The 17,311-nt window shown below is 39.0% G+C and overlaps 1 protein-coding gene across 5 annotated transcripts in view; it reads left to right on the forward strand.

The window, feature by feature from the left end:
• Nucleotides 1–17,311, forward strand: part of PRDM5 (PR/SET domain 5) — a 216,273-nt gene that overhangs the window by 176,345 nt on the left and 22,617 nt on the right. Inside the window, exon 15 of one of the 5 annotated variants that reach the window (XR_006710158.1) lies at nucleotides 9,813–9,906. The exons of the other annotated variants lie outside the window; for them this stretch is intronic. The gene's annotated coding sequence lies outside the window, so the exon portion shown is untranslated. The remainder of the gene's footprint in view (nucleotides 1–9,812; nucleotides 9,907–17,311) is intronic. 5 annotated transcript variants of the gene reach the window in all.

Below are 17,311 nucleotides of genomic sequence, written 5' to 3' on the forward strand. Positions count from 1 at the left end.
TGCCCCCTGGAAAATATGATTTTAAAAATATAGTTTAGGGGCACCTGGGTGGCTCAGTAGAGGTTAAGTGACAGACTCTTGGTTTCAGCTCGGGTCATGATCTCAGAGTTTCGTGAATTAGAGCCCTGTGTCAGCCTCTGTGCTGGGCATGGAGCCTGCTTGGGATTCTCTCCCTTCCTCTTTCTCTCTGCCCCTCCCCCACTTGCACTGTCTCTGCCTCTCTCAAAATAAATAAACTTTAAAAAATACAGATGTTGAGAATGCAATCTGGTGCAGCCACTCTGGAAAACAGTATGAAGGTTCCTCAAAAAACTAAAAATAGAACTACCCTACGACCCAGCAATTGCACTACTAGGCATTTATCCAAGGGATACAGGTGTGCTGTTTCGAAGGGACACATGCACCCCCATGTTTATAGCAGCACTATCAACAATAGCCAAAGTATGGAAAGAGCCCAAATGTCCATTGATGGATGAATGGATAAAGAAGAGGTGGTATATATATACAATGGAATATTACTCGGCAATCAAAAGGAATGAAATCTTGCCACCTGCAACTATGTGGATGGAACTGGAGGGTATTATGCTAACGAAATTAGTCAGAGAAAGACAAATATCATATGACTTCACTCATATGAGGACTTTAAGAGACAAAACAGATGAACATAAGGGAAGGGAAACAAAACTAATACAAAAACAGGGAGGGGGACAAAACAGAAGAGACTCATAAATATGGAGAACAAACTGAGGGTTACAAGAGGGGTTGTGGGAGGGGGATGGCCTGAATGGGTAAGAGGCACTAAGGAATCTACTCCTGAAATCATTGTTGTACTATATGCTAATTTGAATGTAAATTTAAAAAAATTAAAAATAAAAATATATAAAAATAAATAAATAAATAATACATATGTAGTTTAACAAATAGTACAGACAATTGTTTATAAAGGCATTTGCTGTTCTAAAAGGATTTGAGAGACCCAGAAATGTGTGAACTTTAAAGGCTCTCATGATACTCATATACAACTTAATTCACGAATTCAAAGTCTAACGGCACATCTGCTTATGTAATACTAAAAATTGTATAAATTGGCTAAACGAAGGGCTTTCTTTTAAATAGTAGCCTGTAGGGGTGCCTGGGTGGCTCAGTTGGTTAAGCGTCTGACTTTGGCTCAGGTCATGATCTCATGGTCCATGAGTTCGAGCCCCGCGTTGGGCTCTGTGCTGACAGCTCAGAGCCTGGAGCCTGCTTCGGATTCTGTGTCTCCCTCTCTCTCTGACCCTCCCCCATTCATGCTCTGTCTCTGTGTTCTCAAAAATAAAAATAAACATTAAAAAATTTTAAATAGTAGGCTTTATAATTGGTGTGATATTGGGATGGCTGAAGTGAACAGGCTCATCACCATCATAACATTTTCTTTTCAGTAATTTTTGGAAAGTTAAATGACAACCAAAGAGTCTGAAACTGGGTTTTCTGGCAGTATTTAGATCAGGAATGCTACCTGTTTGGGGGCCTCTGGTGTGTAATTCTTGCCTTTGGGGATGGTGGTCTGGCAAACACAATTATGGGTGGTCTCTGCTCAAATGTAATGACCATGAAAAGACAGGTTAGTTGGGATGTTCCTTGGTTAGGACTTTCCTCCTGATTAGGACACTTTCTGATTGAAGCTGTTTGAAATACACAAACCTCTCTTTTTGAATTTAACAAACTTACTGTTAAAATTTGTTTATATCTTTCTCTTATTTAGACCTTGACTTCCGTGTGGACAGAAATATTACAGCTCCTTTTTCTCAGCATCTGTGTGCCTGGCTCCTAGTGGTTATCAGACCACTGATTTGAATGAATGAAGTAAAATTATATCAGAAGTGAACTATTTCAAATTTACCAACAAATATATAGCTAGATAAGGTATATGAATTCACTCATTCTTCATTTCTTCAAACAAACATTTGTTTAAGGAGTACAGCGTGCTACAAACTGAGAATACAGCAATAAACAGATCAGACATTATCCTCACCCTCAGTGAGTTTGGAGTCTGGTTATGATAATAAGTGTAATTCTTGCTTAATCAACAATTCCTTCTCATACTCAAAAGGTATGAGAAGACAAGAGCATGTGCATTTAGCAGATATCTGTCATGTGCCCACTATGTGCCAGAAACCATAGTGTTACAGGCCCTGCCTCGTGTCTATTAGGAAAGGTGAACAATAAGGACGTTATTTTAAGTCATAAAAAATAACAAGGGCGCAAAGTGATGGAGTGGGGAAGTGCTGGATCCCAAGCCAAGTCCTGAAGTGCCTTTGTCATGACCCTCTCCTGTGTCACAGTGGTACTTCTTTGTAATGTTGGTGTCTCCTGTTAACATCTGCATGTCTGTGTTTCCCTAGGTTACAGTGAATGGGAGGCAGTTCTTTCTCTCCAGGCAACAATAGGTGATTATCCCCCTGTTGCTCTGTGCTTAATGTACCATGTTGACATATACCTCACTGCCCTCTTGGGCCTTTCTTATTATCGGTCTCTAAAGACTTTATTCTCAGAGGGAAGAAAGAGGGAAGCTAGAAGTCTGTGGTCCTCTGATGGAGCCATACTGCTCTGTTTAGCTGTCCTGACAGATGAAGTTCAGGTGGGCCATGCACCTTGGGCTACAGCATAGACCATGTAAAATTCTTCAAGCTTCAGCCTTATTTCCTGCTGCTTGTTGCTCATTTGAGACAGCATTGGGATGGAGATGAATGAGAACAATTATGCTCTCATTTAATGTTATTAGGGAAAGCATTAAAACCCATCTCATTCGTAGAAAAGGTTGTAGATTATTTGCAAAGTTTAGTACTTTGTTAATAATGGGAAATCAATTTACACAGATATATCACTGTACCAAGGAATTGAGGTTGTGACCATGGATGTAAACGTTGTCTCTCTTAGATTCCAGGATATAGGAGAACTTATTTCTTCTGCAAATGTTTTTTTATGCATACCTTGTGCCAGAGTTGTGCTAGGTACTAGGGATACATGGTTGAATCTCTAGTACAAGGTGCCTGGGAGTTTCAGGTAATTTTATGTGGTGGCTCCTGGAGCATACAGAGGGTATAATAATAAATAATAATGATAGAAAGAAGGCTTACAGAGTAAGTAGAGGACAGATGATGCGGGCAGGTGAGACGCCCTCAACATTGAAAGGTCAGTGGTCTCAGAATTTTGGCTTTGTCAGATACTGCTAAATACTTAGTTTCTAGCTGCTTAGTGGCCAGAACCAGCCCCACTCTAATTATCAAATTACTTTGTTCTTAAATCTTAGAGATTTCTTTGTTCTCTGATTCAGTGATACCTCAGACTCAACTGAGCTTGCCGATAAGTTTTGATTATTCTGTCCTGGGAGCTTTGGGTAGGGATAAGGTAACGTTTCAGGAAAATACTCCTAGGCTCACCATCCCTGGAGAAACAGTAAATCCTTTCCTAGAGCCTTTTTCCCGGTATCCATTTGGTCTCCCTTCTTTTTTCCCACTGCTCTACAGCAAGGAATAAGGTATCTGTACCTAAAATCAAAAGGCCATGTTTCCCATCCTCCTTCCAGACCTGACAGGAGAGCTCTTTTCGGCATTTAAATGAGCAACTCTTTCCTGCCCCAATAGGGTATATGAGACAGATATCATGCAAGTGACTTTTTTGTTATCTGTCACATAACCTTCAGTCGGACTATTCCCACAGCTGGGATATTTTAACTGAGGTATTGGAGAAGGTTTGAGCTTATGAGTAATGTAAAATTCAGACAGATTTTCATTTGAAGGGATTAGTTATGAAGTATTTGGTTAACTGATTGATATTACTGTTATCCTGAATGATGGAAATAAAATCGGATCCCTGTGTCATAAGTTGCGAATACTGGGGATGACATATGGCTTTTCTTGATCATCTCACATAAAGCCCTCGACATTAAAAACAAAAGAATTTATCATAGAGGTTTCTGTGACAGTTTCTATTTAACTTTGCTTACCAACGACTTTAAATATTTGTTGCATATATAGAGACCTCCTGATTAAAGAAACTTTCTTTGACCAATGTGGTGTGTTTCTAATTGCAACTTTTTAAGACTTAGGAAAGCATGTGTTTAGTTTCAGTTGGCCAACTAACTTTTGCTGAGTTAGCGTCTGTGTTATGTGCTGTGTATTCAAGGAAGAGTTAAGGAAAAGTTCTAGTCTTTAAAGATTCTGGATGGAGCATCTGGAGGAGATAATCAGAGCATGGCAGGGACCATGATAGAAGTATCCCAAGGGTGCTGTAAACCCACATAGGAGGGGCACCTGCCTCACTGTAGGGAGAAGAGTGCAGGCAGAGAAGATGTCAGGAAAAACATGGGAGTTTAGTCTGCGGGAGTAGAAAGCTCATTCATGAAGTCTCCATGGAATGAAGAGAAAATGGCTGAGTAGCAGAACATCCTCAAAAGAAAACTGAGGAAGAGCAGCCAAAGAAGCTGAAGGAGAACCCGGAGAAAAGAGGTGGCATCAAAGCCAAAGGAGAGGAATTTGTAGTATTACGTAGAAAAACCATATGTGCAGTCTTCCTCGGAATTGTGTGATCTCCACAAGCATATTACAGGTTCTGAAAAGTCCAGCAGTAAAGACATCTCTTATAGTTTGTTTGACCTAGCGTTTGCCATGGTAATTTGAGCAGAGTTAGTGAGCGAGTGAGTGAGTGAGTGAATGAGTGGAGACGTGTGTGTATATGTTCTACTACATCTCCCTGGGACTGGCCTTCTACAAAACAATTTAAGAAACACTGGTCTTGGGGCACTGAGTGGCTCAGTCAGTTAGGCGTCCAACTTTGACTGAGGCCATGATCTCACAGTTCATTAGTTCGAGTCCCGTGTGGGGGCTCTGTGCTGACAGCTCAGAGCCTAGAGCCTGCTTCAGATTCTGTGTTTTCCTCTCTCTCTGCCTCCCTCCTGCTCACACTCTGTCTCTCAAAAATAAATAAATGTTAATTTTTTTTTAAAAGAAACACTGGTATACTCTATCCCATGTATGACTGCCATAGTAATACTTATGACTCAGATTTTATCATGTGTCTCAGTCACTAAAGAAAACAAAATAAACAGAAGCAACCCCAGGGTGGCTCTCACTGACGCCCAGATAGTGTAGCCAGAGGTGCCCTGTGTCCTACTGGTCATACCACTTGCCACTCCCCCGTCCAGCCCTTCTCTTCTCGAGAACACAGATACATCCTGGGCTTTGGCCAGTCTGGACCATGGGTCTTTCTCCCAAATTCACTGTGTTTTTATGCATCTGCTTCAGTATTTCTTGATGGTACAAATAAAATAATCCTTGTGTTCTGGCCTCTTTTATCTTCTCCCCACTCTAACTTTTCCCTGAGGAGATCTTAGGTCTTCTTAAAGCCCCTGGTCAGGTGTCACTTTCTGTTTTTCGTGGTTTTTTTAAATGTTTATTTATTTTTGAGAGAGAGAAAGAGGGGAGGGGGGGGCAGAGAGAGAGGGAGACAGAATCTGAAGCAAGCTCCAGGCTCCAAGCTGTCAGCACAGAGCCCAATGGAGGGCTGGAACTCATGAACCACAAGATCATGACCTGAGCTGAAGTTGGACTGAAGTCGGACGCTTCACTGACTGAACCATCTAAGCGTCCCAGGCATCACTTTCTATCCAGGCTTCTCAGCCACTTTTGCCACGGACATATTTTACTGATGACATTATTTATACTATATCCATTCATTCTTTTCAGTTGTATATTACAGTTTTCCTTTTCTCTATTCTTTTCCTTAGAGCTTATTTCATTTGTTCATTCAATCATTCAGCAATATAATTTTATGTCTTATAATGTCATACATAAGCCTACTGGTATTAATATATCTTTTCTGTAAAAATGGACTTCCTAAATAGATCTTCATTGATGTTGAAAGGACACAATTTCTAAGACTTGTTCTCAGCCATCAGGAGTTTTCTGCATACCCAGAGGGGAGACAGACAACTTACATTAATAAAATGCATACTCTTTCAGAGAGAGGATCAGTGTGTGACAGGAACATTGGAACGTGGAAAATATAGCAGCTAACTTTACCCGAGGGAGACCAGGTAGAGTTCACTGAAGAAGTTTGAATTGGGTCAGAAAGCATAGGTATGAGCTTTCTAGGGAAAAGAGCAGAACTGGGGGCAGGGCATGCCAAATCAACTGAGCACTGTGTGCCAAGTTATGAAGTTGTGCTTTGTGAGTTGGCAAGAAGCTTTGTGAGTTGGGTAGAGCCCGCAGTGTGTGTTGGAGAGAACTGCAGCATAAGGTGGGGGACGAGGCAAGTTCCACAAGACCACATGGAGATTTCTGTGCTGGGACAAGAAGATATGATTGATTGATGCTGTGGGTAGTAATGAGTCAACACAGACTTGTTTCCCAGCAAGGGAATGAAGGAAGAAGATAAGCAAGGATCCTAGGTGCTTTCTGCTTAGCAATGCAAAACTGTGATATAAAGACAAGTGTTCATTCCAAGCAATTCTATACCCTAAACTAACATTTTTTACATCTTTTATATCATTTTTTTTTTATATTACAAAAACTGCCTTTCGGGTTAAGACTAATGAAATTATACCTCAATTGCTAAGGCTGTAGCTATTACTATTACTACTGTGAGAACAAAATTTAGGACACAACTGTCTCTTCATTTCCCATGGTATCCTCAGTGGAAACTTGATGTACTGTCTTGGGGTTGCTCTATCCAGTTGAACCCGTTCCTGTAAGAGATGGGGCAGAGTGGTGTCAGAACCTGAACGTGCTGTATCCACAAAGAGTCTATGTTCAGCAGTTTGCAGATTTAGCTAAAATAAAACTCTATAAATATTTGGCATTTAAGCTAAATGATGATTGCTGCTTCGCTACCACTGTATTATCTTTAGACCTTAATAATATACTTCGGGATTTAAAGAAAAGTACATGCTGTGTGAAATGTATAAAGAGAATTTTTCTTTGTTTTTAAGATAGGCAATATACAATTAATTTTTAAAAGAAATGGGACCATTATTCTTAGAAAAGTAATACATTTTTCCATACTATTTGCTCTCTGAAACAGGATTTTATATTCATCTTGCATTCTATTCAGGGACTTTAATTACTAAAGTATCATAGGAATCTTGAAATAAAGGACTATCTATTTATATGAAGGTTCCATTAATGGATTTCAAGAACAATGCTATATTGAGGCTCATACATAATTCCCTTTCTTCATAAAATCACCCCAATTATATTTTAATAATTTGTGTGTCTTTTTCAATTTTGAATTACATTATTTATGTGCATATTTTGATAACACATGGAAGAAAGCAAGTGAATATAATATATAAAATACCCTTATTGAATTATTATTATTATAAGCCAAGCATTATGATAAGCAAAATCTTATGACATAGGGGTAAAAGCTCATGTTACAAATGAGAGAAGCAAGGTTTAGAGAGGTTAAGTAGCTTGTCCAGTCATACGACTAGTGGGCAGCACAGAGATTGGAAATTAGATATCTTTATCACTACAGTCTTTATTCTTTATTATGACTATATAGTCATCGAGATGTTTTAAAGGTTTACCTTCCATATTATATGAACCAATCTTTTACAAATACTCTAAGAAAACTGGTGCTGATTTTTTATTCAGTTCAAAAACAACTTGTTGCTGCTATAGTACCTTTTAAATCCACTGCACTCCCCCGTCCCACATTTCAGGGTCTCCAGTATTCATGCTATAAAGTGTCTTGCTGGAGAATGTCCCAAGATGGCTGTCACAAAGATACTCCTCATCAAAAATTATTCAACAGTACCAGTATGACCTCTACAGGCATTTTCCCTTCACTTGCACTTTTTAAGCTATTTTTGGTAAAATATTATTAATATTTTGAAAACCATCAAGGAGGGCTATTTCATGTCCCTTGCAATCCATTTTAATAAGTGCACTTCCAATGTGGTGAGATTTAGTCCTCATACTTTATGTAAATTCCTCATTTGCAGTTTCTCTGCATCATTGGAAATTAAAACAGCATTTTCAATGTAAGAACCTTTCAAATCTTTGAAGATCTATTTTAGGTATAATATTTTAGGCTATTTTAGGTATAATATTTTTCCAGAAAGATACATCTAGGCCAGTAATGACTCATAGTAGGGCACACAGTAAGTTGATATCAAGCCCAGTAGTCAGATTGAGTGAATAATGGTTTTGAGGGACCTATTGGGCCTCTTAGCCATACTGCCTTCATCTTAAGGAGGTCATGAATGTTTTTTAAGTGCTTTGATTTCAGTAACTCTAGATATTAGAGTGAAATGGATTCTTAAATTCATGAAGGAAGCAAAGGGCCTATAGGATCAAGGTCATTTATTTTGGTTTCAGTTTAAATTATAGTTATGGATATACCTTTTTTTTTCTCCATAAAAGAGGCTTTATTCTTTGGTTTCTTTATTTTTCACTATAATATATGAGGCAGTTAGTGGTTCTAAGAACATGAATATCATTACAATTTGACTGACCCAAAAATCTGCTCTCCCTAAGAAACATTAAGGCTCTGACTCTCTCTTCACTCAGTGCTTAAGACTAAATCCTTATGCCCTGTATCAGTCGTGATTCAGTGGAGAGAAGATGGCCTCCTTCTGGGGTCCTAGAGTCATAGCTGCTAGGGAGGCGTTTGTCCCACTGCCCCTGAAGAATATTTAAACTTATATTCCTGCTGCTTATAAAATCCAGTTTTCCTTCAGTTCTCACTCAACTTCAGTTCTCAATTGTAAATTACTTTTTGGGGGTCACAGACTTGGGTATTTTCCAGTGAAATCATATTTGTTGCATATATTCTGTATTTAATAGTTTGTCTACTCATTGTAGGAAATCTGTAATGCAGCTATTATCCTTCCTTATGACTTTAGTTCTTTCCAGAGAGTATTTAAGTATGAATATTAAAAGTTTAATACCATCGGTCAAATGCCACACAAGGCAGAATACTCATGTGGGCTGGGTATTGTTGTTGAGAAAGTGAAAGATAAGAGTTTCTACAAAAGAAATGAGTATAGCAAGTTCTATGATATCATGTGCTTACAAAACAAAAACAGAATTCAATTAAAGAACAAACCAATTGGTCTCTTTTAAGTTTCTTTATTTTGAGAGAGAGTGTACATGGCAGAGGGGCAGAGAGAGAGGGAAAGAGAGAGAATCCCAAGCAGTCTCCCAAGCACTGTCAGCACAAAGCCCAGCATGGGACTTGATCTCACAAACCCATGAGATCATGACCTGAGCCAAAACCAAGAGTCAGATGCTTAACTGACTGAAACACCCAGGCACCCCAGGTCTTTTTATTTTTTATGAATATTTGAATAGTACTAGTGTAACTAAGTGTTCTCTGAAGTTATCATTGCATGGAGTCAGAATCAGAATATATAACTGTATAATTTATAATTTATTTGTAACAAATGTATGTAAAATAAGTATATAAGTGTATATCTAGTGTTTATAATTTTATAAATATACAAAAATATAGACTTTGTAATTTTATAAATACACATATACAATGTAAATATATTTGGTATTTTTTTCAACTTAGTTTCCTATATCATTATATGATCAAGATAGAAATAATAGGATAGAAATAATAGGAACCAAAATTGACAGCAGTTTCTCAATGAATTTTAGTCATGAAATGTTATTTATTTGTACTTTATTTTTAAAATATTTTTTGTACTTTAAAGACCTATCAAACACATACCTTGTTTTTCTAAAGTTTTTCTTTGCTTCGTAACGCTGTGCTTTACAGTGATTATGATGGTGCTGATTGCTTGTGATTTTTGTTGCTAGATTGTAACAGATGCCTAGGGCAGATTACTGAATTGAGATTTGGTATTCTGGAAATCATGAGGAGGAAGAAATGGGCAACAGACGCAGGAGGCTGGTAATCATACCTGAAGCCCCTCACTCCAGGGTTAGTGGTTGGGCTAGGGTAAAGCTGTGGTGACAGAAGCCACTCATCCAAGGACTAATTCTTATCGTGGCAGAAAACGGATGGTCTGAGTTCTTCAGTGGTGCTTTCAGAGTGTAAAGTGCTTTCCGCTTTAGTAAAAAGTGACAGACACTTGAAAATCTCCTTGAACAGCTTTAGGTCTACCCTTGAGATTCCCTGACTGCCTAGCTGCCCAGGCCTAAAGCCCTAAAGCCCTAAAGCCCTAAAGCCTGGGCTTGTTCCAGGTCTCAAACATCCCAGAGCATTCGTGCCAGATACCGGCTGGATCCCAGTGCCAAACCTCAGCACATCAGTAGGGACAATTCTGGTGGCTTTCCTAGGACTGGTCTCAATATGTGTTACACTGAATTAATTTGAATTAATTCTGTTAAACTCAAGCCTTTGTCCTTATCACATCCACCGTGTCTATATGTGTACATATCATGTATGTAAATATATACATACACCTCCCTTATGTATGTGGCTTGCCATTTCAGCAACTCCTATCCAGTGAATGAATGTATTTGGTTCACTCTTCCAGTATAAGTTAAAATCAACATTTTGCCAGAATGTGATGTACACGACTGCTTTCAGTCTATTATATATATTTGGCTTGGTAGAAGCAACAGAAGTGAGGGAACAAAAATTAACATGTGTTTCTAGACATGTAAGCAGTATACCAAGCAGTTGCCAAAAAAATGACATTCCATCTACAATATAGTCTTTAACATGCGGGACAGTTTATCACCAAGTAATATATGACTCAATGGCTAAATTTTGAATTTTTAAAATATTAAATTCTGTTTATATTTCCCCATTGGCAGGACATGAGTGAGTTCTCCAACATCTGTCCTGTTAAGAGCTGTTGCGGGTGCTACGGCTGCCGCATGCCAAATGTCTGTTCCTTTTCATGCAATACTGAGTTTACAGCCCCAGAGACCTGCCTTGCCGCCCATCCACACCCTCGGTTTTGTGTCTTGAGATGACCAATGTATGTTCTTTCCCCCCCTGTCTGGACAGCGGTCCTTGGAGATTAGTTCTGTACTTTATTTGATAGGAAAGAAGTACACTCACTGAACTCTCTCTGAGCATTTGGGCCTCATTGCGGCTTCATTCCTTGGTGTGCAGAGTAAGAATTCTGTTAGCTGAATCTTCCACCAAATGTATTACTTACATTGATTTGATTTGGAGAATATCTGGCTACTAGGAGAAAAACTATTGCCCCTGCAGGTGTAAAAAGAGAAAACAAATCTCTAAGAGATTACACTAGCAATTCTTGTCCAACGTGTTAGCATACTCTGAAGGGATGGTACATGTAAATCGAGGAACAAATGTGAAGAAGGAAAACATTAAATAAGATCATCCCAGTATGCAAAGAAATGGTTCAGAATTGAGATCTGCAATTCTATTAGACTTGCTGTGTCTTGGAAAATAGTAACCACAAGGAAATTCCCTCAATTCAAAGTCTTTTCTTTTACCTAATGTATTTGGAGAGAATGAGTTGAATGATTTCTGAGTCGCTCTGATAGCTCATAAGTAGCTCTCTGCAAATGTTCTTCCTTTAAGCAAAACAACAAAACAATAACCACCTTTTTGAGTCAAAAAGCATTTTGCTTGGCCCAAGCAAAACCTTGGCACTTCACCCTGAAGTATTACTCTTCTTACCCCTCAGCCATTCTTCATCCTTCGTCCTTCGTCCTCCAGCATCTTAACTTAATGCCAGCAGGGACAGGAAGCTGCTCTTCTCAGCAGTGACAGTCACTGCTTGTCCTGAGGAGCTGAGTCCATCCTTCTAGGGAGGCAGAAGACTCTGTTTGTACCTAGGGTGAGAGAGCGGGAGAGAGGGCAAGGAGCAGTATAGGCAGGCCTTGTGTTTAGCATATTGTGCTATCAGGTGACAGCTGAGTGACTTTATATGGATGATGCCTGTAGTTCCCTAGATGGTGTATAAATGGGACATTACAACAGGCTGGTATTCCCCAATTCAGGTGGCCTGTTTAACATAGACACCAACTTGGCATCACCTTGCTCTTTGCCCACAGTGAGGAGATTCCTGGGATGTGGGACTTTAAGGCCTGAAACTGGGCTAGTCCCAGGTAAATGGGGACAGTTGGTCATACTAGTCATAGTTCTTAAAATAAATTAATGAGAAGTCTCTTCTCAAGGAACATACTGAACCCCAAACAATCAGAAGCTAGTGAATGAAGTCACCATTATGTAAAAAGAAAAAGAAAAGGCAAAATCTGATTTGTTACTGATTGCTGCTGATGACAGTAGGTCATTTTATTTTGGGGGGAGGAATGGTATTTTGCACGTGGTAGGAAGTATTTATCAGCCTGCTGTGTAGTGCCACCAGAGATTACAAAAAGTTTTCACAAAAACTCACCCATTTGCAAAAGAAGATTGAGCTCAAATTTACTTGCAGAACAAAACAGTTAGATGAAAAGGGTAAAGAGTGAAGATGCTAACTTTATGAATAAAAATAATGTTCTGCTGTTGCTTTTGGGGTAAAAATGTTTATAGATATTCAAATTTGGAAAACAAAACTTTTCTCACTTATTCCAATAATGCTGTTGTGTTCTTTTCCCTTTCTTTCTTTCTTTCTTTCTTTCTTTCTTTCTTTCTTTCTTTCTTTCTTTCTTTCTTTCTTTCTCTTTCTTTCTTTCTTTCTTTCTTTCTTTCTTTCTTTCTTTCTTTCTTTCTTTTTCTTTCCCTTCCTTCCTTCCTTCCTTCCTTCCTTCCTTCCTTCCTTCCTTCCTTTTCTCTCTCTTTCTTTCTTTCCTTCTTTCCTTCAATTTTTAAGCTAACTTTTTGTGAAAACATTGTATGACTTGAGCGCATTCAAATCTAGCAAGGTCTCTGCCAGGACAACTGTGGAATCCTCACCTGTGCAAATAGACAGGCTGGTTTTTTCAGCATTTTTGAGGTTTGAAGGGGGCAGGTCTATGCTACTAGCTTGTTGCCATCTGTGGAGTGTGTTGAGTCAGAGATGTAATTTATATTGATGATATGATTTCCTCTGACTTCTGCCTGTGCCTTGATGGTTGTGTTTCACTTGTTGACATGAACTTGGCTAAAATGAATGCTCTGTTGGCCATGGGCGAATTAGTTGCATGTGTGATAGCACCTTTCTGCTTATTATTTTCAAAGTTATGTAATGGGATAAGTATGTTATTTCTTCAGAATTAGATATCCCTTTTCTAAGGCTTTGCATTTACATAATTCCTTTCTCCTACAGATCTCTAAATAAACCTTATAGTTTTATTCAAAGATGGATTACACTTGCCACCATCACATATGTCAGAAAGCATGCTTGTTATTTTTGGAAGTAGGCAAGTTGAATTAAATCACTTCTCTGTGGATTGATTGAATCTGCTTCTTAAATGCATTGTGTTCTCATTTCATATTATTCTTTGTAACGTGTGCCACTGTATTTTGACCCCTAAATTGACAGGGATATTGGTATTTGCTGCATATTGTATTTCATATTGTGTAGCCACACAAACTGAAGGTTGATGGGCAAGTAAATCTCAACTCCATCTACTCCATCTACCCTGTCTTTTTTTTCAAATTCGTTGGATTCTTCTTGAGGATAAGGACCATGTCTCAAACCTCATGTCTTCCACAAGGTGTCTGGCTCAATACACAATGGAGACTTTTGCTGATGAATTTACCCTTAATTACGCCATCGTCTAATCACGGGGATTATCTTGACTGCTGTCAGATCACTTGTAAATAGAACTTGAAACGTTGAAATTAACTGATAAGTAAGCTTGACTAATTCACATATAGAAAAGTACCTTTTTAGAGGAAGTAGTTAATATTTTTCTTCCTAAGTTTGTTTTTGGTGGTGCATTACCGTGTCTTGAGACTAATTTTTGCAGAAATATTCCTTAGGTAGATAAAACAACTTAGAACATGCACAAAAATTGAGGCTGCTTTAAACTTACAAGACCTACTTTGATTTTCATTAGCAAATTTTTAGTATACAACAAACAGAAATGTTGAAGACAGTATGTGACAAAAGAATAAGTCAGTCACATTAGTGTTCTGTGTTCTCACAGCTCCAACAGTTTGTTTCCATGATTGGCCTCATTTCTGATTGTTAAGTGAAACTCAATATTTTTGACACTATCTATATCTGTATCTATATCTATATCTATATCTATCTTTATGTATATATGTATACATACATTTATCTTTTCCATATATCCTTTATATTGTTTATCATATTTATTTCCCTTCTACTCCCTTCTACTTTTTTCCCTTACATTTCCTCATATTTTTGTTACAATTTGAATTTCTGTTTCAAAGTTTGATTTATAATCTTGTAAGTTGGTGAGAATCACTTTTTCCTTATTATGAAAAAATGCCCTCTTTATACGATTAGTCTTCTTTTGTAAGATTTTTGAGGAAAAAAATCTAAACAATTTGTCATTATGCAGGCAAAGAAGTAGTTTCCCTTTTGATAATTTAAATAATAACGTACTTTCACTTAACCAGCATTCCTTTTCTTTCAAGGATTACAAAGAACATTCTTTACAATGCACAACTCTCACATTGTTCTCAGAATTCTTATCAGCAAATATATTTTCAGCTCCTTTCTTTTATTTAAAAAAATTTTTTTAATGTTTATTTTTGAGAGAGACAGAGACAGAGCATGAGTGGGGGAGGGGCAGACAGAGAGGGAGACACAGAATCTGAAGCAGGCTGCAGGCTCTGAGCTGTCACCACAGACCCTGAGGTGGGACTCGAACCCATGAGATCATGACCTGAGCCGAAGTCAGACGCTTAACCGACTGAACCACCCAGGCACCCCTATTTTCAGCTCCCTTCTAACTTTCTTCATATGTTTAAGAAAAATGCTGCTGTCCAAAAGAACACTCACTCCATTTTTAGAGCTGAGGCTCTTAGACTGGGATGTTATGTACTTTGTCATTTTTAATAGCCAGCCACTGACTTTGAGTTTTTGACTTATTGTTGTAGCATTATGCTTCAATCTGCTAGAAGTATTCTCTGTCACTAGCATAGGGTCGGTGGAATATGGTGCAATGATTGGGAAGGTAAAGACAGTAGAATACTTCCATTCCTTAGTAATCAGAAGCCCCACTGAAAGGACCTTAAATGATAAAGATATTCGTTAAGTCACATAACAAGAATTCAGAGGTAGGGATGTCTCTGGTTGGTCAGTGCAATGGCTCCACAAGGTCTTCAGTGTCTCCTCTGAGTGGTTCCTCTCATCTCTCTTGCTTCCCTCGGTCAACTCCTCACATGCTACCACAACTCCTCACATGCTGCCTGCAGCAACCCAGGCATCACCTCTGTACGTGTCAACCTTGACAGTCAGGAAAAGCCTTTCTCAGAATTCCCCACAGACCTTACTCTGCTTAATAACCACAGTCATGTGACACGTGACATCTAAGCCCATCACTGAAAAGGAAGTGGAATTGCCATGATTGGCTTAGCCCAGTAGTTCTCAAATGTGTGTCCATGTTAGAATCACCTACAGTCTTTTAAAAATGCCAAATCTCAGGCCTCACCCCAGAGCAATGAAATCACACTTTCTGTGATTTCATTGGGGTTGGGTCACAGGCATCAGCATTTTTTGAAGCTTCCAGGTGATTCCGTGTGCAGGCAGCTTAGCCTGATCAACAGTCTGTCTCTTGGCTGGACCAGGTAGTCTCCTCCACTGTGTTTGACCAGGCAGAAGGGGTTCGGGTGGTTAGGAAGCCACAACACAAGGTCACTACAGACACTGGCTGTGAAGTAAGCGTGCCGTATTTTGAGTTGTGTCCTCTCTACCCGATGGTGTAACCTTGGTCATGTTTTAAAACTAATACAGCTTCACCTGCAAGAGAGAATAACCATTCCAAATTAACAATGAAATGGAAAAAAAAATCCTTAAAAGTTTCTAGCACTTTACCAGCCAACATGAACTAGACATTCTGTTAACACGCATAATAGCGCCTTGGTAGGAGAGAATCATAGGAAGAGGAGGAGAAATAGAAGTTATGTGGCACCTGAGTGGCTTAGTTGGTTGAGTGTGTGACTCTTGATTTTGGCAAAGGTCATGATCCCAGGGTCGTGGGATCCAGCCCTACCTTGGGCTCCCCACTGAACATGGAGCCTGCTTGAGAGTCTCTCTCTCTTCCTCTGCCCATGTCCCCCACTCACGCTCTCTCTCTCACTCTCTCTCTCTCTCTCTCAAAAAAAAAAGCTATTGTTGCTGTTGTTATATTTATTAGTAGTAGTACAGTTATTACCCGAGAAGATGATGGACCAGGTTAGAAGTTCTCACTTCTGGGTTGCACATTAGAAGCACCTTGCGAGCTTTAAAAAATGCCAGTGCCTGGCCACACCCAGACCAGCTAAATCAGGCTCTCTTAGAATGGAGCCCAGGTATTGATATTTATTTATTTATTTATTTATTTAATTTTTTTTTTCAACGTTTATTTATTTTTGGGACAGAGAGAGACAGAGCATGAACGGGGGAGGGGCAGAGAGAGAGGGAGACACAGAATCGGAAACAGGCTCCAGGCTCTGAGCCATCAGCCCAGAGCCTGACGCGGGGCTCGAACTCATGGACCACGAGATCGTGACCTGGCTGAAGTTGGACGCTTAACCAACTGTGCCACCCAGGCGCCCCAGGTATTGATATTTTTAAAAAAAGATTCCCTCGGTGATTCAGTGCAGGCAGGAATGCAATACATAGGTTAGAGACTGGGAGAATATAAGGGAAAAGTGTAGTCAGGTCAGTTTGCCTCACCACTCCAGATGAGTCCCGGTACCAGTCACCTATGTAGCCCCAGGGAAACAAGGTTTTTGAGCTGGTTCGGATAATTCTTCGCTCGGTTTATACCGGAAAACCTCTTCTATCCCCTCTCTGCAAGTGACCAGACTTTATTCTAGCCATTTCATTTACACACATCATTCTTTGGGCTTCAAGAGTGGATTAAAAAGGGACGGAGTGCCTTCTTGTTTCTATTTAAAGTTTGTATACAACAGTTTAATATAAGAATTATATTCTGTTTACTGCGCTTATTTTTAGTTTTCTATATGTGAATTGTGCAATTCATTTTCCTAGTTTTTAGAAAGTGTGTTTTCCATTAGCCACAATGCAAAACCAATTACGGATGTGTTATGTAGAAACCTGCTTTAAATATTCTCCTAGCTTTCTGTAAGCTTCCCTAAGAGTTATAATTTTTAGGTGCATTGTTTACTAGGCCATGGGTATGTTTTGTCATATGTTGAAAGATCACACCAGCTATAAAAATAAGATGGTGAATAAAAAGCCACAAAAGCTATAAACATCTGTAAAAGAAGTTTTCTAGGCAAGGCTGCTCATTAGAGGGAAACT

This window comes from Leopardus geoffroyi, chromosome B1 (genome assembly GCF_018350155.1).
Source record: "Leopardus geoffroyi isolate Oge1 chromosome B1, O.geoffroyi_Oge1_pat1.0, whole genome shotgun sequence".
In the NCBI taxonomy this organism is placed as follows: Eukaryota; Metazoa; Chordata; class Mammalia; order Carnivora; family Felidae; genus Leopardus; species Leopardus geoffroyi.